General features: G+C 38.3%; 1 protein-coding gene and 1 long non-coding RNA gene across 13 annotated transcripts in view; one reads left to right on the plus strand and one right to left on the minus strand.

The window, feature by feature from the left end:
- LOC127959405 (R3H domain-containing protein 2) overlaps positions 1-23,706 on the minus strand; it is a 66,763-nt gene that overhangs the window by 17,600 nt on the left and 25,457 nt on the right. The gene's annotated exons all lie outside the window — the stretch shown is intronic.
- LOC127959407 (uncharacterized) lies at positions 12,069-22,775 on the plus strand. Its single transcript, XR_008154258.1, has 3 exons — positions 12,069-12,398; positions 12,505-12,978; positions 19,106-22,775. It is a non-coding gene; the product is annotated as an uncharacterized LOC127959407 (long non-coding RNA).

The raw sequence follows: 23,706 nt of genomic DNA on the forward strand, positions 1-23,706 counted from the left end.
CAAGTGGCAGATATGGAAAAAAAATAATAATTTGACTAAAGTTTTTGTTCATGCATATGAGTTCTGAGTTTGGTGAAGATATCTCATTTTGTTCCCGAGTTATAGCCTTTTTCGTAAAATTGGTCCACGAATTTGAATGTTTTGGGTCACCTGGTTTTTTGTTCAGTCTTGATCAAACCACTGCAATAATATTCTCTGGACTCTCTAGATCAATAATTTTCAAAAATATGTTGCATTTTGTCCTTTGGTTAGCTATAAGAGGTAATTTAGGAAAGGGCCGTGGCCACATGTAACCTAAAGCCTATAAAACTGAAACAAAAACTCAAAACTTTATGAAACTTGGTTATAACACGTGAAAGATGACCCACCAAGCATGCAAAGTTTCATTAAGATCAGAAAATAGCTGGTGCTATAACAGTTAAAATGGCCTAAAAAACAAAAGATTTCTGTTGTGAATGGCATTAAACTGCAAAAAAAAAAGGGGTAATATAATCACACATGCATTAGATCTGTATTTTTTCTAAACAATCATGCAAAACTTAACAGAGATTAGGTAAAAAAGAACACTGTAATATTTATAAAGCTTCAAAACCCAGTGTTGAATAAAAAATTGCAATTATAATCACTAGATGTCACCGGAAGACCACTAATGAGCTCACTAAAGACTAAAACATTACAGTTTATGGGCTTGTTGAGGGATTCATCTAGAAAAAATGTATATTACTATTATTTAATATTACTGTTCAAGCATTTCAGATCACATTGAGTCAAAGTTTACCAATTTATTCATACAGATATATCTAATGTTTACTATTATGTCAGAATATGAATGCAATGAAACCTGACATAGAAATGTAAGAAAAGAAGTCTTTCTGTGAGTTGTGTGTCACCTATAATTTATTTCAAATATCTACATACAACAAAATGTGTGGGCATGTACTTCTCTGTGTGTGTGTGTGTGTGTGTGTAATCATGCTTATTGATTATTCATATAATAGTTGAACCATTTCATTTCTGTCTGTGAGCCTATTCTCCATGTTAGACAATGGCACACACAAGTTTGGCTTAATTACAACAAAGCTTTGCAGAGATATAGCCTCAGACTCATTTTGTGAAGATGCCTGACATCTGAAGCAGCGCTGTACAAAAACGGTTTCGTCTATTGACACGAAATCCATAACTTTTTGTCAGCACGGTCTGAAGATGATCTGATTCAATTTTGGTGAAAATCAGACAAACGGTTGAGGATGAGTTTAAAAAAAAAGGTTTTCAACATGAATCAAAATGGCGGACAGGAAGTTTTGCTTAATATGACATAATTGGTATGTATGTTGTCGGCATGTCCCAAGGAACATTTTGAGACATGTTTCATGATAATAGGCTAATGCAATCAAAAGTTATTAGCATTATTGGAAATGTAATAATTAGCGGTTATTGATTGGTTTATTACTCTTGACCAATAGGTGGCGCTGTGACCAAAATGATGTGGCGTGGTCAATGTGATGTGACAATGTCACATATTAAGTTTTGTGTAAATATCTCCAACCTTTGCAGAGATACAGCCTCAGATGCAGTTTGGCATCTTTCCAGCAAATTCGTTGGTACGCTAATTGAAAACGGTTACGTGTATCGACACAAATTCCATAACTTTTTGCCAGCATGGTCTGAAGATGATCCAAATCAAATTTGGTGAAAATCTGAGCAACGGTCTAGGAGGAGTTCGAAAAAGTAGGTTTTCAACATGAATCAAAATGGCGGACAGGAAATTTTGCCAAAATTGACAAATGGGGTATCGGTGTTCTCGGCATGACCCAAGGAATCTATCAACATCAGCTTTGTTACAATAGGCTAATGTATGCAAAAGTTATTAGCATTTTTCGAAAAATCGTTATAACTCTTGACCACAAGGTGGCGCTGCCCCCAATTTTTTTGTGTACATTCAGGGCATGGAGCCGGACATTTTTGTAATTATTTGCGAAACGATACGGAACTTCATTCTTAAGATACAGCAATTTACAACTAAATTCAAAATGGCCGACGCCCAAAATGACCGAATTGGGAAAATTCGGTATCATTCGACTCGGAATGATGCACTGAATCTAAAGACACCACTTTTGTGATTTTTGGCAAAACCGTTCAGAAGTTATGAGCAAAAACATGCATTTTTCATATCTCCTGACCACTAGGGGGCACAGCGCCGAAACACTGCAGGTAGTCCCAGGGAATGGTTGTTATAAGACCCACCAAGATTGGTCTCAATAGGCCAAACCGTTGCGGAGATATAGCCTCACGTTCACGTTTGCGTGCTTTTCGAAGAATTCGTTCATGAGCTATTCGGAAACGGTTTGAGAAATCAACTTGAATTCCATAACTTTTTGCCAGCATGGTCTGAAGATTATCTGATTCAATTTTCGTGACAATCGGTGCAACGGCCTAGGACGAGTTCAAAAAAGTAGGTTTTACGAACAATTGACGATAGCGAAAAAACTAAGCCTTGCGATTTTTGAATTTCGGTGTCCATTTGACTCGGCATGAGCCAAGGAATCACAGGAAAAAAGAATTTTAATTTTGTGGCTTACGGTTCAAGAGTTATTAGCATCAAGTTTTTGAAAGTTTAGACAATTGGTGGCGCTAGAGAGTTTGAGTTAGAGACTTCAAATTTGCTACGGTTAATGTTCAGACAGTCCTCTATGAGTGTGCCAAATTATACAACTTTCCCGCAATCGGTTCTATGGGCTACCATAGACTTGGGGTGGAAGAAGAAGAATAATAATAAATATAGCTGCAAGCAGCAATCACGGGGCCAAGCATTCCAGCGGCAACATCAGGAGCTAAGCATATGTAGCATCAGACCAATAGGTGCTTGTCAAATAGGTGCTTAAAGTTGTTTGGCCAATGGCGGCCATGTTTTTTAAGATAAGTGAAATTCCTCATAGAGCACTTGTGCCACATTGGGCCATATCAATTTTCAAGTTGATTGGATCAACGGTTGCTTAGTTATAGCCATTTGATTTTTTTTCATCCTGTAGCGCCACCAAGTGGCAGATATGGAAAAAAAATAATAATTTGACTAAAGTTTTTGTTCATGCATATGAGTTCTGAGTTTGGTGAAGATATCTCATTTTGTTCCCGAGTTATAGCCTTTTTCGTAAAATTGGTCCACGAATTTGAATGTTTTGGGTCACCTGGTTTTTTGTTCAGTCTTGATCAAACCACTGCAATAATATTCTCTGGACTCTCTAGATCAATAATTTTCAAAAATATGTTGCATTTTGTCCTTTGGTTAGCTATAAGAGGTCATTTAGGAAAGGGCCGTGGCCACATGTAACCTAAAGCCTATAAAACTGAAACAAAAACTCAAAACTTTATGAAACTTGGTTATAACATGTGAAAGATGACCCACCAAGCATGCAAAGTTTCATTAAGATCAGAAAATAGCTGGTGCTATAACAGTTAAAATGGCCTAAAAAACAAAAGATTTCTGTTGTGAATGGCATTAAACTGCAAAAAAAAAATGGGTAATATAATCACACATGCATTAGATCTGTATTTTTTCTAAACAATCATGCAAAATTTAACAGAGATTAGGTAAAAAAGAACACTGTAATATTTATAAAGCTTCAAAACCCAGTGTTGAATAAAAAATTGCAATTATAACCACTAGATGTCACCGGAAGACCACTAATGAGCTCACTAAAGACTAAAACATTACAGTTTATGGGCTTGTTGAGGGATTCATCTACAAAAAATGTATATTACTATTATTTAATATTACTGTTCAAGCATTTCAGATCACATTGAGTCAAGTTTACCAATTTATTCATACAGATATATCTAATGTTTATAATTATGCCAGATTATGATTGCAATGAAACCTGAAAAATGACATAGAAGCCCATAAAAACAGAAGACTTGCAATAGGTTTTATCACCCATCATTTATTTTAATTATCTATATATATAACAAAATGTGTGCATCTGTGTGTGGGTTTAAGCATGCTTATTGAGTATTAATATAGTAGTTTAAACATTTCATGTTTTTGTGTGTCTGTAATTCTGTTCTATTCTTTTACTGTCAGCCATATCTAGGTTATTTAAAATCAGTGCAGTACTATTATCTAGACTGTGAAATTATACATAAATTGTGTATGCTTCTTTGGAATGAAATTAAGACAACATATAACAGTTATAAAGGTTAAAGAGACAGTGTTGTATGATAAATTGCATTTACGACCACTAGATGTCACTGGAAGACCACTAATGGGCTCACTAAAGACTAAAACATTACAGTTCATTGTCTCAATGATTGATTCATCTAGAAAAATATATATTACTATTATTTAATATTACTGTTCAAGCATTTAAGATCACATTGAGTGAAAGTTCAACAATTTATTCATACATGTATATCAAATGTTTACTATTATGTCAGAATATGAATGCAATGAAACCTGACATAGAAATGTAAGAAAAGAAGTCTTTCTGTGAGTTGTGTGTCACCTATAATTTATTTCAAATATCTACATACAACAAAACGTGTGGGCATGTACTTCTCTGTGTGTGTGTGTGTGTGTGTGTGTGTGTGTGTGTGTAATCATGCTTATTGATTATTCATATAATAGTTGAACCATTTCATTTCTGTGTGTGAGTGTCTGTGAGCCTATTCTCCATGTTAGACAATGGCACACACAAGTTTGGCTTAATTACAACAAAGCTTTGCAGAGATATAGCCTCAGACTCATTTTGTGAAGATGCCTGACATCTGAAGCAGCGCTGTACAAAAACGGTTTCGTCTATTGACACGAAATCCATAACTTTTTGTCAGCACGGTCTGAAGATGATCTGATTCAATTTTGGTGAAAATCAGACAAACGGTTGAGGATGAGTTAAAAAAAAAAGGTTTTCAACATGAATCAAAATGGCGGACAGGAAGTTTTGCTTAATATGACATAATTGGTATGTATGTTGTCGGCATGTCCCAAGGAACATTTTGAGATATGTTTCATGATAATAGGCTAATGCAATCAAAAGTTATTAGCATTATTGGAAATGTAATAATTAGCGGTTATTGATTGGTTTATTACTCTTGACCAATAGGTGGCGCTGTGACCAAAATGATGTGGCGTGGTCAATGTGATGTGACAATGTCACATCTTAAGTTTTGTGTAAATATCTCCAACCTTTGCAGAGATACAGCCTCAGATGCAGTTTGGCATCTTTCCAGCAAATTCGTTGGTACGCTAATTGAAAACGGTTACGTGTATCGACACAAATTCCATAACTTTTTGCCAGCATGGTCTGAAGATGATCCAAATCAAATTTGGTGAAAATCTGAGCAACGGTCTAGGAGGAGTTCGAAAAAGTAGGTTTTCAACATGAATCAAAATGGCGGACAGGAAATTTTGCCAAAATTGACAAATGGGGTATCGGTGTTCTCGGCATGACCCAAGGAATCTATCAACATCAGTTTTGTTACAATAGGCTAATGTATGCAAAAGTTATTAGCATTTTTCGAAAAATCGTTATAACTATTGACCACAAGGTGGCGCTGCCCCCAATTTTTTTGTGTACATTCAGGGCATGGAGCCGGACATTTTTGTAATTATTTGCGAAACGATACGGAACTTCATTCTTAAGATACAGCAATTAACAACTAAATTCAAAATGGCCGACGCCCAAAATGGCCGAATTGGGAAAATTCGGTATCATTCGACTCGGAATGATGCACTGAATCTAAAGACACCACTTTTGTGATTTTTGGCAAAACCGTTCAGAAGTTATGAGCAAAAACATGCATTTTTCATATCTCCTGACCACTAGGGGGCACAGCGCCGAAACACTGCAGCTAGTCCCAGGGAATGGTTGTTATAAGACCCACCAAGATTGGTCTCAATAGGCCAAACCGTTGCGGAGATATAGCCTCACGTTCACGTTTGCGTGCTTTTCGAAGAATTCGTTCATGAGCTATTCGGAAACGGTTTGAGAAATCAACTTGAATTCCATAACTTTTTGCCAGCATGGTCTGAAGATTACCTGATTCAATTTTCGTGACAATCGGTGCAACGGCCTAGGACGAGTTCGAAAAAGTAGGTTTTACGAACAATTGACGATAGCGAAAAAACTAAGCCTTGCGATTTTTGAATTTCGGTGTCCATTCGACTCGGCATGAGCCAAGGAATCACAGGAAAAAAGAATTTTCATTTTGTGGCTTACGGTTCAAGAGTTATTAGCATCAAGTTTTTTAAAGTTTAGACAATTGGTGGCGCTAGAGAGTTTGAGTTAGAGACTTCAAATTTGCTACGGTTAATGTTCAGACAGTCCTCTATTAGTGTGCCAAATTATACAACTTTCCCGCAATCGGTTCTATGGGCTACCATAGACTTGGGGTGGAAGAAGAAGAGGAAGAATAATAAATATAGCTGCAAGCAGCAATTACGGGGCCAAGCACTCCAACGGCAAATGTAGTAGCTAAGCATCGCATAAAGCATCACACCAAATACATTAATGAGCAATAACAGCAATTTTGGAATTATTGTATTTGAAATGGCAAAAAAAAAAAAACACCAATACCACCTCTAGTAGCATGATTACTTGGTTTATCAAGCTTGACCAATAGGTGACACTGTTATAAAATCAATTTGGTGTACTCTGTGTGTCTTTTCAATGACGCACACAAAGTTTGGTGTCAATATGCCAAAGCATTCCAGGGATACAGCCTCAAGTGTCATTTTCTCATTGTGCCTCAAATTCGTCGATGTGGTATGCGAAAACGGTTTTGTCTATCGACTCAAAATCCATAACTTTGAATCAGTATAGCCTGAAGATCATTTGATTCGAATTTGGTGAAAATCGGACATACGGTTGATCAGGAGTTCGAAAAAGTATGTTTTCAACATAAATCAAAATGGCGGACCGGAAGTTCAGCTTACCGTGGTATATTTGGTATCTATGTTATCGGCATAAGCCAGGGAATATTTTGAGCCCAGTTTCCTTCAAATAGGCTAATGCATTAAAAAGTTATTAGCATTTTAAAAAGTGTAATTACTCATGGTTAATGAATGGTTTATTACTCTTGACCAATAGGTGGCGCTGTTACCAAATTTATGTGGCATGGTCAGTGTGAGGTGGCGATGACACATACAAAGTTTGGTGCAAATATGTCAAAGTGTTGCAGAGATACAGCCTCAAATGCATTTTGGCACCCTTCCAGCAAATTCGTTGATGCGCTAAATGAGAACCGTTACGTATATCGACACAAAATCCATAACTTTTTGCCAGCATGGTCTGAAGATGATTCACGTCAAATTTGGTGAAAATTGGGCTAACGGTCTAGGAGGAGTTCGAAAAAGTAGGTTTTCAACATTAAGCAAAATGGCGGACAGGAAGTAAGGCCAATTTTCACATTATTGGTATCAATACTCTCGGCATGACCCACAGAATATAGCGAGACCATTTTAATTTTAATAGACTAATTTATTCAAAAGTTATTAGCGTTTATGTGATATTTCATTATAACTATTGGCCACAAGGTGGCGCTGCCACCAAACTTTTTGAGTACCTTCAGGGCATGGAGCCGAATATTTGTGTAATTATTTGCGAAACGATACGATGCTGCGTTCAAAAAATACAGCATTTTGAAACATAATTCAAAATGGCCGACGCCTAAAATGGCCGACACAGGAAAATTGGATATCATTCGACTCGACATGACTCACTGAATCTAAAGAGACCAGTTGTGTGATTTTTGGCCAAACCATTCAGTAGTTATAAGCCAAAATATGCATTTTTCATATCTCCTGACCACTAGGTGGCGCTGTGTCGAAACACAGCAGGTAGTCTCAGTTCATGCTTGTTATAACACACGCCAAGTTTGGTCTCAATATGACAAACCGTTGCCGGGATATAGCCTCACGTGCATGTTTGCGTGCTTTTTGTCAAATTTGTTTACGTGTCAATCGACAACAGTTGGACGAATCAACTTGAATTCCATAACTTTTTGCCAGCATGGTCTGAAGATGATCTGAGCCAATTTTCGTGGCAATCGGACTAACCGTCTAGGACGAGTTCGAAAAAGTAGGTTTTTCGAATAATTGAAAATAGCGAAAAAACTAAACCTTGCGATTTTTGAATTTTAGGGTTCATTCGACTTGGCCTGAGCCAAGGATTCAGAGGAAAAAAGAATTTCCATTTTCTGGCTTACGGTTCAAAAGTTATTAGCATACAAACATTGAAAGTTTGGACAAGTGGTGGCGCTAGAGAGTAGGAGTTAGAGGCTTCAAATTTGCTATAGTTAATGTTGGGACTGTCCTCTATCAGTGTGCCAAATTATACAACTTTCCCGCAAACGGTTCTATGGGCTGCCATAGACTTGCGGCGGAAGAAGAAGAAGAATAATAATAAATATAGCTGCAAGCAGCAATTACGGGGCCAAGCACTCCAACGGCAAATGTAGGAGCTAAGCATGGCATGAAGCATCACACCAAATACATTAATGAGCAATAACAGCAATTTTGGAATTATTGTAATTGAAATGGCAAAAAAAAAAATCATAATACCACCTCTAGTAGCATGATTACTTGGCTTATAAAGTTTGACCAATAGGTGGCACTGTTATGAAATCAATTTGGTGTACTCTGTTTGACTTTTCAATGACACACACAAAGTTTGGTGTTAATATGCCACAGCATTCCAGAGATGCAGCCTCAAGTGTCATTTTGTCATTGTGTTTCAACTTCGTCGCTTTGGTATGCGAAAACGGTTTTGTCTATCGACACAAAATCCATAACTTTGTGTCAACATAGTCTGAAGATCATTTGATTCGAATTTGGTGAAAATCGGACATACGGTTGATGAGGAGTTCGAAAAAGTATGTTTTCAACATAAATCAAAATGGCGGACCGGAAGTTCAGCTTACCGTGGTATATTTGGTATCTATGTTATCGGCATAAGCCAGGGAATATTTTGAGCCCAGTTTCCTTCAAATAGGCTAATGCATTAAAAAGTTATTAGCATTTTAAAAAGTGTAATTACTCATGGTTAATGAATGGTTTATTACTCTTGACCAATAGGTGGCGCTGTTACCAAATTTATGTGGCATGGTCAGTGTGAGGTGGCGATGACACATACAAAGTTTGGTGCAAATATGTCAAAGTGTTGCAGAGATACAGCCTCAAATGCATTTTGGCACCCTTCCGGCAAATTCGTTGATGCGCTAAATGAGAACCGTTACGTATATCGACACAAAATCCATAACTTTTTGCCAGCATGGTCTGAAGATGATTCACGTCAAATTTGGTGAAAATTGGGCTAACGGTCTAGGAGGAGTTCGAAAAAGTAGGTTTTCAACATTAAGCAAAATGGCGGACAGGAAGTAAGGCCAATTTTCACATTATTGGTATCAATACTCTCGGCATGACCCACAGAATATAGCGAGACCATTTTAATTTTAATAGACTAATTTATTCAAAAGTTATTAGCATTTATGTGATATTTCATTATAACTATTGGCCACAAGGTGGCGCTGCCACCAAACTTTTTGAGTACCTTCAGGGCATGGAGCCGAATATTTTTGTAATTATTTGCGAAACGATACGATGCTGCGTTCAAAAAATACAGCATTTTGAAACATAATTCAAAATGGCCGACGCCTAAAATGGCCGACACAGGAAAATTGGATATCATTCGACTCGACAAGACTCACTGAATCTAAAGAGACCAGTTGTGTGATTTTTGGCCAAACCATTCAGTAGTTATAAGCCAAAATATGCATTTTTCATATCTCCTGACCACTAGGTGGCGCTGTGTCGAAACACAGCAGGTAGTCTCAGTTCATGCTTGTTATAACACACGCCAAGTTTGGTCTCAATATGACAAACCGTTGCCGGGATATAGCCTCACGTGCATGTTTGCGTGCTTTTCGTCAAATTTGTTTACGTGTCATTCGACAACAGTTGGACGAATCAACTTGAATTCCATAACTTTTTGCCAGCATGGTCTGAAGATGATCTGAGCCAATTTTTGTGGCAATCGGACTAACCGTCTAGGACGAGTTCGAAAAAGTAGGTTTTTCGAATAATTGAAAATAGCGAAAAAACTAAACCTTGCGATTTTTGAATTTTGGGGTTCATTCGACTTGGCATGAGCCAAGGATTCAGAGGAAAAAAGAATTTCCATTTTCTGGCTTACGGTTCAAAAGTTATTAGCATACAAACATTGAAAGTTAGGACAAGTGGTGGCACTAGAGAGTAGGAGATAGAGACTTCAAATTTGCTATAGTTAATGTTGGGACTGTCCTCTATCAGTGTGCCAAATTATACAACTTTCCCGCAATCGGTTCTATGGGCTGCCATAGACTTGCGGCGGAAGAAGAAGAAGAAGAAGAAGAATAATAAATATAGCTGCAAGCAGCAATTACGGGGCCAAGCACTCCAACGACAAATGTAGTAGCTAAGCATCGCATGAAGCATCACACCAAATACATTAATGAGCAATAACAGCAATTTTGGAATTATTGTATTTGAAATGGCAAAAAAAAAAAACCACCAATACCACCTCTAGTAGCATGATTACTTGGTTTATCAAGCTTGACCAATAGGTGACACTGTTATAAAATCAATTTGGTGTACTCTGTGTGTCTTTTCAATGACACACACAAAGTTTGGTGTCAATATGCCAAAGCATTCCAGGGATACAGCCTCAAGTGTCATTTTCTCATTGTGCCTCAAATTCGTCGATGTGGTATGCGAAAACGGTTTTGTCTATCGACTCAAAATCCATAACTTTGAATCAGTATAGCCTGAAGATCATTTGATTCGAATTTGGTGAAAATCGGACATACGGTTGATCAGGAGTTCGAAAAAGTATGTTTTCAACATAAATCAAAATGGCGGACCGGAAGTTCAGCTTACCGTGGTATATTTGGTATCTATGTTATCGGCATAAGCCAGGGAATATTTTGAGCCCAGTTTCCTTCAAATAGGCTAATGCATTAAAAAGTTATTAGCATTTTAAAAAGTGTAATTACTCATGGTTAATGAATGGTTTATTACTCTTGACCAATAGGTGGCGCTGTTACCAAATTTATGTGGCATGGTCAGTGTGAGGTGGCGATGACACATACAAAGTTTGGTGCAAATATGTCAAAGTGTTGCAGAGATACAGCCTCAAATGCATTTTGGCACCCTTCCAGCAAATTCGTTGATGCGCTAAATGAGAACCGTTACGTATATTGACACAAAATCCATAACTTTTTGCCAGCATGGTCTGAAGATGATGCACGTCAAATTTGGTGAAAATTGGGCTAACGGTCTAGGAGGAGTTCGAAAAAGTAGGTTTTCAACATTAAGCAAAATGGCGGACAGGAAGTAAGGCCAATTTTCACATTATTGGTATCAATACTCTCGGCATGACCCACAGAATATAGCGAGACCATTTTAATTTTAATAGACTAATTTATTCAAAAGTTATTAGCGTTTATGTGATATTTCATTATAACTATTGGCCACAAGGTGGCGCTGCCACCAAACTTTTTGAGTACCTTCAGGGCATGGAGCCGAATATTTTTGTCATTATTTGCGAAACGATACGATGCTGCGTTCAAAAAATACAGCATTTTAAATCATAATTCTAAATGGCCGACGCCTAAAATGGCCGACACAGGAAAATTGGATATCATTCGACTCGACATGACTCACTGAATCTAAAGAGACCAGTTGTGTGATTTTTGGCCAAACCATTCAGTAGTTATAAGCCAAAATATGCATTTTTCATATCTCCTGACCACTAGGTGGCGCTGTGTCGAAACACAGCAGGTAGTCTCAGTTCATGCTTGTTATAACACACGCCAAGTTTGGTCTCAATATGACAAACCGTTGCCGGGATATAGCCTCACGTGCATGTTTGCGTGCTTTTCGTCAAATTTGTTTACGTGTCATTCGACAACAGTTGGACGAATCAACTTGAATTCCATAACTTTTTGCCAGCATGGTCTGAAGATGATCTGAGCCAATTTTCGTGGCAATCGGACTAACCGTCTAGGACGAGTTCGAAAAAGTAGGTTTTTCGAATAATTGAAAATAGCGAAAAAACTAAACCTTGCGATTTTTGAATTTTAGGGTTCATTCGACTTGGCCTGAGCCAAGGATTCAGAGGAAAAAAGAATTTCCATTTTCTGGCTTACGGTTCAAAAGTTATTAGCATACAAACATTGAAAGTTTGGACAAGTGGTGGCGCTAGAGAGTAGGAGTTAGAGGCTTCAAATTTGCTATAGTTAATGTTGGGACTGTCCTCTATCAGTGTGCCAAATTATACAACTTTCCCGCAAACGGTTCTATGGGCTGCCATAGACTTGCGGCGGAAGAAGAAGAAGAATAATAATAATAACGCCAACGAAAACAATAGGTGCCTACGCACCTTCGGTGCTTGGCCCCTAATAACGCCAACGATTACAATAGGTGCCTACGCACCTTCGGTGCTTGGCCCCTAATAACGCCAACGAAAACAATAGGTGCCTACGCACCTTCGGTGCTTGGCCCCTAAATATAGCTGCAAGCAGCAATAACGGGGCCAAGCACTACAGAAGCAAGCTTCAGACGAACGGCAGGAATGAGTAATTAAGACAGTTTTAAGATTATTTTAGGCAAAATGGCTTGAAAACAATAAACACAACAACTAGTAATAGGATTTATTGGCTTATCACGTGTAACCAATAGGTGGCGCTGTTACCAAATTAGTTTGAAATGGTCAGTGTGAGGTGACGATGACACATACAAAGTTTTTTGCAAATATGTCAAAGCTTTGCAGAGATACAGCCTCAAATGCATTTTGGAACCCTTCCAGCTGATTCGTTGATGCGCTAAATGAGAACCGTTTCGTATATTGACACGAAATCCATAACATTTTGCCAGAATGGTCTGAAGATGATCCATGTCAAATTTGGTGAAAATCGGACTAACGGTCTAGGAGGAGTTCGAAAAAGTAGGTTTTCAACATTAATCAAAATGGCAGACAGGAAGTTCAGCCAAATAAGGAAAACTTGGTATCTATGTTCTCGGCCTGACCCAAGGAATCTATTAAGATCAGCGTCATGTCAATAGCCAGATCTTTTCAAAAGTTATTAGCCTTTATGTAAATTGAGTTATAACTTGACCACTAGGTGTTTCAAAATATTTTGAGTACCTTCAGGGGATGTTGTTGTTGGCACATTCTGAGTTTCGTAATATTACACAAATGCATTTGTTTAGTATAGCATTTTATTTCACAAAACTGTATTGAAGTCAATGGGAATTTCATGTTTTGTTCTATTATAGCGCCACCAAGAGGCTCAGTCCCACCATTTTTTTTATGTGTGCTCAGAGTGAGCCCATACATATGTGTGTCAATTTTGGTGAAAATATCTCAATTCACTTCAGAGTTATAGACATTTATATGAAAAAGCACGTAAAAAATGACTGACTCTTGACTTTGATTGAATATTACTACCCCTTACTATCAATATTTTGGCATTTGGGCATTGGCGTATAGCTATCGACCTATGTTTCCGAACTTCTGATGGTGGTTTCGTCTCGATCAGACAAGCGGTTTCGAAGATATAGCCAAATGTTTTTTAAGCGCTAAATCACAACGCTACACAAACCGAAAGGCAAAACCTAGCATGTTTGGTATCATAGGACTCGGTAAGGTTTCAGGAGTCCAATTTGATGAGTCTCGTGAAAATAAGTCAACCACACCCAAAGTTATAAGCATTTAAAAAAAGAAGATCACCACTAGGTGGCGCTGTTTTGAAACTTCTCACACTCCTTCAGGACATTGTGCTGATGAACCATACCAAGTTTCGTAACAATCTGCTGATGCGTTCTTAAAATACAGCATTTTAGCACAAAATTCAAAATGGCCGACAGTCAAAATGGCCGAAATGGTCAAATTGGATATCAGTCGACTCGGCATGTTGCCCTGAATCTAACAAGACCAATGTTATGATTTTTGGACAAACTGTTCAGAAGTTATAAGCAAAAATAGCAGTTTTTCATATCTCCGGATCAGTAGGTGGCGCTGCGCCCAATCACAGCATGTTGCCTCAGGTCATGCTTGTTATGACATGTACCGAGTTTGGTCTGAATAGTATAAGTCGTTGCCGAGATACAGCCTTACGACTGTTTTTGTAAGCACTACATAAAATTTGTTAGAGCGTTTATCGAAAACGGTTTGACGAATCAATTTGATTTGCATAACTTTTGGTCAGCACTGCCTGAGGATGATATGGTTCAATTTTCGTGTGAATCGGACAAACCGTCTAGGACGAGTTCGAAAAAGTAGGTTTTTAAAGAAATTCAAAATGGCGGTCATATTTCTATGATGGAAATGACTTCGTAGGGTGCAATCGAATCGGCATGAGCTCAGAAATTAGAGGAAAAAAGAATTTCGTTGATTGGCCTTAGGGTTAAAAAGTTATTAACAAAATTAAAGTGAAATTTTGGACAGTTGGTGGCGCTAGAGGGATTGACTTAGACACACCAAAATTGGTGTACTTAATGTTGGCACTGTCCTCTATCAGAATGTCAAACCATTACAACTTTCCCGCATTCGGTTCTATGGGCTGCCATAGACGCCCAGTCGGAAGTATAATAATAATAATAATAAATATAGCTGCAAGCAGCAATTACGGGGCCAAGCACTCCAACGGCAAATGTAGGAGCTAAGCATGGCATGAAGCATCACACCAAATACATTAATGAGCAATAACAGTAATTTTGGAATTATTGTAATTGAAATGGCAAAAAAAAAAATCATAATACCACCTCTAGTAGCATGATTACTTGGCTTATAAAGTTTGACCAATAGGTGGCACTGTTATGAAATCAATTTGGTGTACTCTGTTTGACTTTTCAATGACACACACAAAGTTTGGTGTTAATATGCCACAGCATTCCAGAGATGCAGCCTCAAGTGTCATTTTGTCATTGTGTTTCAACTTCGTCGCTTTGGTATGCGAAAACGGTTTTGTCTATCGACACAAAATCCATAACTTTGTGTCAACATAGTCTGAAGATCATCTGATTCGAATTTGGTGAAAATTGGACATACGGTTCATGAGGAGTTCGAAAAAGTAGGTTTTCCACATAAATCAAAATGGTGGACCGGAACTTCAGTAAACACTGGCATATTTGGTATCTATGTTATCGGCATAAGCCAGGGAATATTTTGAGCCCAGTTTCGTTGCAATAGGCTAATGGACTAAAAAGTTATTAGCATTTTAAAAAGTGTAATTACTCATGGTTAATGAATGGTTTATTACTCTTGACCAATAGGTGGCGCTGTTACCAAATTTATGTGGCATGGTCAGTGTGAGGTGGCAATGACACATACAAAGTTTGGTGCAAATATGTCAAAGTGTTGCAGAGATACAGCCTCAAATGCATTTTGGCACCCTTCCAGCAAATTCGTTGATGCGCTAAATGAGAACCGTTACGTATATCGACACAAAATCCATAACTTTTTGCCAGCATGGTCTGAAGATGATTCACGTCAAATTTGGTGAAAATTGGGCTAACGGTCTAGGAGGAGTTCGAAAAAGTAGGTTTTCAACATTAAGCAAAATGGCGGACAGGAAGTAAGGCCAATTTTCACATTATTGGTATCAATACTCTCGGCATGACCCACAGAATATAGCGAGACCATTTTAATTTTAATAGACTAATTTATTCAAAAGTTATTAGCGTTTATGTGATATTTCATTATAACTATTGGCCACAAGGTGGCGCTGCCACCAAACTTTTTGAGTACCTTCAGGGCATGGAGCCGAATATTTTTGTAATTATTTGCGAAACGATACGATGCTGCGTTCAAAAAATACAGCATTTTGAAACATAATTCAAAATGGCCGACGCCTAAAATGGCCGACACAGGAAAATTGGATATCATTCGACTCGACATGACTCACTGAATCTAAAGAGACCAGTTGTGTGATTTTTGGCCAAACCATTCAGTAGTTATAAGCCAAAATATGCATTTTTCATATCTCCTGACCACTAGGTGGCGCTGTGTCGAAACACAGCAGGTAGTCTCAGTTCATGCTTGTTATAACACACGCCAAGTTTGGTCTCAATATGACAAACCGTTGCCGGGATATAGCCTCACGTGCATGTTTGCGTGCTTTTCGTCAAATTTGTTTACGTGTCATTCGACAACAGTTGGACGAATCAACTTGAATTCCATAACTTTTTGCCAGCATGGTCTGAAGATGATCTGAGCCAATTTTCGTGGCAATCGGACTAACCGTCTAGGACGAGTTCGAAAAAGTAGGTTTTTCGAATAATTGAAAATAGCGAAAAAACTAAACCTTGCGATTTTTGAATTTTAGGGTTCATTCGACTTGGCCTGAGCCAAGGATTCAGAGGAAAAAAGAATTTCCATTTTCTGGCTTACGGTTCAAAAGTTATTAGCATACAAACATTGAAAGTTTGGACAAGTGGTGGCGCTAGAGAGTAGGAGTTAGAGGCTTCAAATTTGCTATAGTTAATGTTGGGACTGTCCTCTATCAGTGTGCCAAATTATACAACTTTCCCGCAAACGGTTCTATGGGCTGCCATAGACTTGCGGCGGAAGAAGAAGAAGAATAATAATAAATATAGCTGCAAGCAGCAATTACGGGGCCAAGCACTCCAACGGCAAATGTAGGAGCTAAGCATCGCATGAAGCATCACACCAAATTCATTAATGAGCAATAACAGCAATTTTGGAATTATTGTAATTGAAATGGCAAAAAAAAATCATAATACCACCTCTAGTAGCATGATTACTTGGCTTATCAAGCTTGACCAATAGGTGACACTGTTATAAAATCAATTTGGTGTACTCTGTGTGACTTTTCAATGACACACACAAAGTTTGGTGTCAATATGCCAAAGCATTCCAGGGATACAGCCTCAAGTGTCATTTTCTCATTGTGCCTCAAATTCGTCGATGTGGTATGCGAAAACGGTTTTGTCTATCGACTCAAAAGCCATAACTTTGAGTCAGCATAGTCTGAAGATCATTTGATTCGAATTTGGTGAAAATCGGACCTACGGTTGATGAGGAGTTCGACAAAGTAGGTTTTCAACATAAATCAAAATGGCGGACCGGAAGTTCAGCTTACTATGGTATATTTGGTATCTATGTTATCGGCATAAACCAGGGAATATTTTGAGCCCAGTTCCATTCGAATGGGCTAATGCAATAAAAAGTTATTAGCATTTTTACAAGTGTAATTATTCATGGTTAATGAATGGTTTATTACTCTTGACCAATAGGTGGCGCTGTCACCAAATTTCTGTGGCATGGTCAGTGTGAGGTGGCGATGACACATACAAAATTTGGTGCAAATATGTCAAAGCGTTGCAGAGATACAGCCTCAAATGCATTTTGGCACCCTTCCAGCAAATTCGTTTATGCGCTAAATGAGAACTGTTTCGTATATCGACACGAAATCCATAACTTTTTGCCAGCATGGTCTGAAGATGATTCACGTCAAATTTGGTGAAAATTGGACTAACGGTCTAGGAGGAGTTCGAAAAAGTAGGTTTTCAACATTAAGCAAAATGGCGGACAGGAAGTATGGCCAATTTTCACATAATTGGTATCAATGCTCTCGGCATGACCCACAGAATATAGCGAGACCATTTTAATTTTAATAGTCTAAATTATTCAAAAGTTATTAGCATTTATGTGATATTTCATTATAACTATTGGCCACAAGGTGGCGCTGCCACCAAACTTTTTGAGTACCTTCAGGGCATGGAGCCGAATATTTTTGTAATTATTTGCGAAACGATACGATGCTGCGTTAAAAAAATACAGCATTTTGAAACATAATTCAAAATGGCCGACGCCTAAAATGGCCGACACAGGAAAATTGGATATCATTCGACTCGACATGACTCACTGAATCTAAAGAGACCAGTTGTGTGATTTTTGGCCAAACCATTCAGTAGTTATAAGCCAAAATATGCATTTTTCATATCTCCTGACCACTAGGTGGTGCTGTGTCGAAACACAGCAGGTAGTCTCAGTTTATGCTTGTTATAACACACGCCAAGTTTGGTCTCAATATGACAAACCGTTGCCGGGATATAGCCTCACGTGCATGTTTGCGTGCTTTTCGTCAAATATGTTTACGTGTCATTCGACAACAGTTGGACGAATCAACTTGAATTCCATAACTTTTTGCCAGCATGGTCTGAAGATGATCTGAGCCAATTTTCGTGGCAATCGGACTAACCGTCTAGGACGAGTTCGAAAAAGTAGGTTTTTCGAATAATTGAAAATAGCGAAAAAACTAAACCTTGCGATTTTTGAATTTTAGGGTTCATTCGACTTGGCCTGAGCCAAGGATTCAGAGGAAAAAAGAATTTCCATTTTCTGGCTTACGGTTCAAAAGTTATTAGCATAAAAACATTGAAAGTTTGGACAAGTGGTGGCGCTAGAGAGTAGGAGTTAGAGGCTTCAAATTTGCTATAGTTAATGTTGGGACTGTCCTCTATCAGTGTGCCAAATTATACAACTTTCCCGCAAACGGTTCTATGGGCTGCCATAGACTTGCGGCGGAAGAAGAAGAAGAAGAAGAATAATAATAATAACGCCAACGAAAACAATAGGTGCCTACGCACCTTCGGTGCTTGGCCCCTAAATATAGCTGCAAGCAGCAATAACGGGGCCAAGCACTACAGAAGCAAGCTTCAGACGAATGGCAGGAATGAGTAATTAAGACAGTTTTAAGATTATTTTAGGCAAAATGGCTTAAAAACAATGAACACAACAACTAGTAATAGGATTTATTGGCTTATCACATGTAAGCAATAGGTGGCGCTGTTACCAAATTAGTTTGGAATGGTCAGTGTGAGGTGACGATGACACATACAAAGTTTGGTGCAAATATGTCAAAGCTTTGCAGAGATACAGCCTCAAATGAATGTTGGCATCATTCCAGCAAATTCGTTGATGCGCTAAATGAGAACCGTTTCGTATATCGACATGAAATCCATAACATTTTGCCAGCATGGTCTGAAGATGATCCACGTCCAATTTGGTGAAAATCTGATTAACGGTCTAGGAGGAGTTCGAAAAAGTAGGTTTTCAACATTAATCAAAATGGCGGACAGGAAGTTCAGCCAAATAAGGAAAACTTGATATCTATGTTCTCGGCTTGACCCAAGGAATCTATTAAGATCAGCGTCATGTCAATAGCCAGATCTTTTCAAAAGTTATTAGCCTTTATGTAAATTGAGTTATAACTTTTGACCACTAGGTGGCTCTGTTTCAAAATATTTTGAGTACCTTCAGGGGATGATGTTGTTGGCACATTCTGAGTTGTGGAATATAACACCAATGCATTTGTTTAGTATAGCCTTTTATTTCACAAAACTGTATTGAAGTCAATGGGAATTTCATGTTTTGTTATATTATAGCGCCACCAAGAGGCTCAGTCCCACCATTTCTTTTATGTGTCATCAGAGTGAGCCCATACATATGCGTGTCAATTTTGGTGAAAATATCTCAATTCACTTCAGAGTTATAGACATTTACATGAAAAAACACGTAAAAATTGACTGACTCTTGACTTTGATTGAATATTACTACCCCTTACTATCAATATTTTTGCATTTGGGCATTGGCGTATAGCTATCGACCTATGTTTACGAACTTCTGACGGTGGTTTCGTCTCGATCAGACAAGCGGTTTCGAAGATATAGCCAAATGTTTTTTAAGCGCTAAATCACAACGCTACACAAACCGTAAGGCAAAACCTAGCATGTTTGGTATTGTAGGACTCTGTAAGGTTTCAGGAGTCCAATTTGATGAGTCTGGTGAAAATACGTCGACCACACCCAAAGTTATAAGCATTTAAAAATAGAAGATCACCACTAGGTGGCGCTGTTTCGAAACTTCTCATACTCCTTCAGGACATTGTGCTGATGACCCATACCATGTTTCGTAACAATCCGTTGATGTGTTCAGAAAATACAGCATTTTAGCACAAAATTCAAAATGGCCGACAGTCAAAATGGCCGAAATGGTCAAATTGGATATCAGTCGACTCGGCATGTTGCCCTGAATCTAACAAGACCAATGTTATGATTTTTGGACAAACTGTTCAGAAGTTATAAGCAAAAATAGCAGTTTTTCATATCTCCGGATCAGTAGGTGGCGCTGCGCCCAATCACAGCATGTTGCCTCAGGTCATGCTTGTTATGACATGTACCAAGTTTGGTCTGAATAGGATAAGTCGTTGCCGAGATACAGCCTTACGACTGTTTTTGTAAGCACTACATAAAATTTGTTAGAGCGTTTATCGAAAACGGTTTGACGAATCAATTTGATTTGCATAACTTTTGGTCAGCACTGCCTGAGGATGATATGGTTTAATTTTCGTGTGAATCGGACAAACCGTCTAGGACGAGTTCGAAAAAGTAGGTTTTTAAAGAAATTCAAAATGGCGGTCATATTTCTATGACGGAAATGACTTCGTAGGGTGCAATCGAATCGGCATGAGCTCAGAAATCAGAGGAAAAAAGAATTTCGTTGATTGGCCTTAGGGTTAAAAAGTTATTAACAAAATTAAAGTGAAATTTTGGACAGTTGGTGGCGCTAGAGGGATTGACTTAGACACACCAAAATTGGTGTACTTAATGTTGGCACTGTCCTCTATCAGAATGTCAAACCATTACAACTTTCCCGCATTCGGTTCTATGGGCTGCCATAGACGCCCAGTCGGAAGAATAATAATAATAATAAATATAGCTGCAAGCAGCAATTACGGGGCCAAGCACTCCAACGGCAAATGTAGTAGCTAAGCATCGCATAAAGCATCACACCAAATACATTAATGAGCAATAACAGCAATTTTGGAATTATTGTATTTGAAATGGCAAAAAAAAAAAAACACCAATACCACCTCTAGTAGCATGATTACTTGGTTTATCAAGCTTGACCAATAGGTGACACTGTTATAAAATCAATTTGGTGTACTCTGTGTGTCTTTTCAATGACACACACAAAGTTTGGTGTTAATATGCCAAAGCATTCCAGAGATGCAGCCTCAAGTGTCATTTTCTCATTGTGCCTCAAATTCGTCGATGTGGTATGCGAAAACGGTTTTGTCTATCGACTCAAAATCCATAACTTTGAATCAGTATAGCCTGAAGATCATTTGATTCGAATTTGGTGAAAATCGGACAAACGGTTGATCAGGAGTTCGAAAAAGTATGTTTTCAACATAAATCAAAATGGCGGACCGGAAGTTCAGCTTACCGTGGTATATTTGGTATCTATGTTATCGGCATAAGCCAGGGAATATTTTGAGCCCAGTTTCCTTCAAATAGGCTAATGCATTAAAAAGTTATTAGCATTTTAAAAAGTGTAATTACTCATGGTTAATGAATGGTTTATTACTCTTGACCAATAGATGGCGCTGTTACCAAATTTATGTGGCATGGTCAGTGTGAGGTGGCGATGACACATACAAAGTTTGGTTCAAATATGTCAAAGTGTTGCAGAGATACAGCCTCAAATGCATTTTGGCACCCTTCCAGCAAATTCGTTGATGCGCTAAATGAGAACCGTTACGTATATCGACACAAAATCCATAACTTTTTGCCAGCATGGTCTGAAGATGATTCACGTCAAATTTGGTGAAAATTGGGCTAACGGTCTAGGAGGAGTTCGAAAAAGTAGGTTTTCAACATTAAGCAAAATGGCGGACAGGAAGTAAGGCCAATATTCACATTATTGGTATCAATACTCTCGGCATGACCCACAGAATATAGCGAGACCATTTTAATTTTAATAGACTAATTTATTCAAAAGTTATTAGCATTTATGTGATATTTCATTATAACTATTGGCCACAAGGTGGCGCTGCCACCAAACTTTTTGAGTACCTTCAGGGCATGGAGCCGAATATTTTTGTAATTATTTGCGAAACGATACGATGCTGCGTTCAAAAAATACAGCATTTTGAAACATAATTCAAAATGGCCGACGCCTAAAATGGCCGACACAGGAAAATTGGATATCATTCGACTCGACATGACTCACTGAATCTAAAGAGACCAGTTGTGTGATTTTTGGCCAAACCATTCAAGAGTTATAAGCCAAAATATGCATTTTTCATATCTCCTGACCACTAGGTGGCGCTGTGTCGAAACACTGCAGGTAGTCTCAGTTCATGCTTGTTATAACACACGCCAAGTTTGGTCTCAATATGACAAACCGTTGCCGGGATATAGCCTCACGTGCATGTTTGCGTGCTTTTCGTCAAATTTGTTTACGTGTCATTCGACAACAGTTGGACGAATCAACTTGAATTCCATAACTTTTTGCCAGCATGGTCTGAAGATGATCTGAGCCAATTTTCGTGGCAATCGGACTAACCGTCTAGGACGAGTTCGAAAAAGTAGGTTTTTCGAATAATTGAAAATAGCGAAAAAACTAAACCTTGCGATTTTTGAATTTTGGGGTTCATTCGACTTGGCATGAGCCAAGGATTCAGAGGAAAAAAGAAATTCCATTTTCTGGCTTACGGTTCAAAAGTTATTAGCATACAAACATTGAAAGTTTGGACAAGTGGTGGCGCTAGAGAGTAGGAGATAGAGACTTCAAATTTGCTATAGTTAATGTTGGGACTGTCCTCTATCAGTGTGCCAAATTATACAACTTTCCCGCAAACGGTTCTATGGGCTGCCATAGACTTGCGGCGGAAGAAGAAGAAGAAGAAGAAGAAATATAGCTGCAAGCAGCAATTACGGGGCCAAGCACTCCAACGGCAAATGTAGGAGCTAAGCATCGCATGAAGCATCACACCAAATTCATTAATGAGCAATAACAGCAATTTTGGAATTATTGTAATTGAAATGGCAAAAAAAAATCATAATACCACCTCTAGTAGCATGATTACTTGGCTTATCAAGCTTGACCAATAGGTGGCACTGTTATAAAATCAATTTGGTGTACTCTGTGTGACTTTTCAATGACACACACAAAGTTTGGTGTCAATATGCCAAAGCATTCCAGGGATACAGCCTCAAGTGTCATTTTCTCATTGTGCCTCAAATTCGTCGATGTGGTATGCGAAAACGGTTTTGTCTATCGACTCAAAAGCCATAACTTTGAGTCAGCATAGTCTGAAGATCATTTGATTCGAATTTGGTGAAAATCGGACCTACGGTTGATGAGGAGTTCGACAAAGTAGGTTTTCAACATAAATCAAAATGGCGGACCGGAAGTTCAGCTTACTATGGTATATTTGGTATCTATGTTATCGGCATAAACCAGGGAATATTTTGAGCCCAGTTCCATTCGAATGGGCTAATGCAATAAAAAGTTATTAGCATTTTTACAAGTGTAATTATTCATGGTTAATGAATGGTTTATTACTCTTGACCAATAGGTGGCGCTGTCACCAAATTTCTGTGGCATGGTCAGTGTGAAGTGGCGATGACACATACAAAATTTGGTGCAAATATGTCAAAGCGTTGCAGAGATACAGCCTCAAATGCATTTTGGCACCCTTCCAGCAAATTCGTTGATGCGTTAAATGAGAACTGTTTCGTATATCGACACGAAATCCATAACTTTTTGCCAGCATGGTCTGAAGATGATTCACGTCAAATTTGGTGAAAATTGGACTAACGGTCTAGGAGGAGTTCGAAAAAGTAGGTTTTCAACATTAAGC

The sequence above is a fragment of the Carassius gibelio genome, chromosome B6, assembly GCF_023724105.1.
Source record: "Carassius gibelio isolate Cgi1373 ecotype wild population from Czech Republic chromosome B6, carGib1.2-hapl.c, whole genome shotgun sequence".
Taxonomy (NCBI): Eukaryota; Metazoa; Chordata; class Actinopteri; order Cypriniformes; family Cyprinidae; genus Carassius; species Carassius gibelio.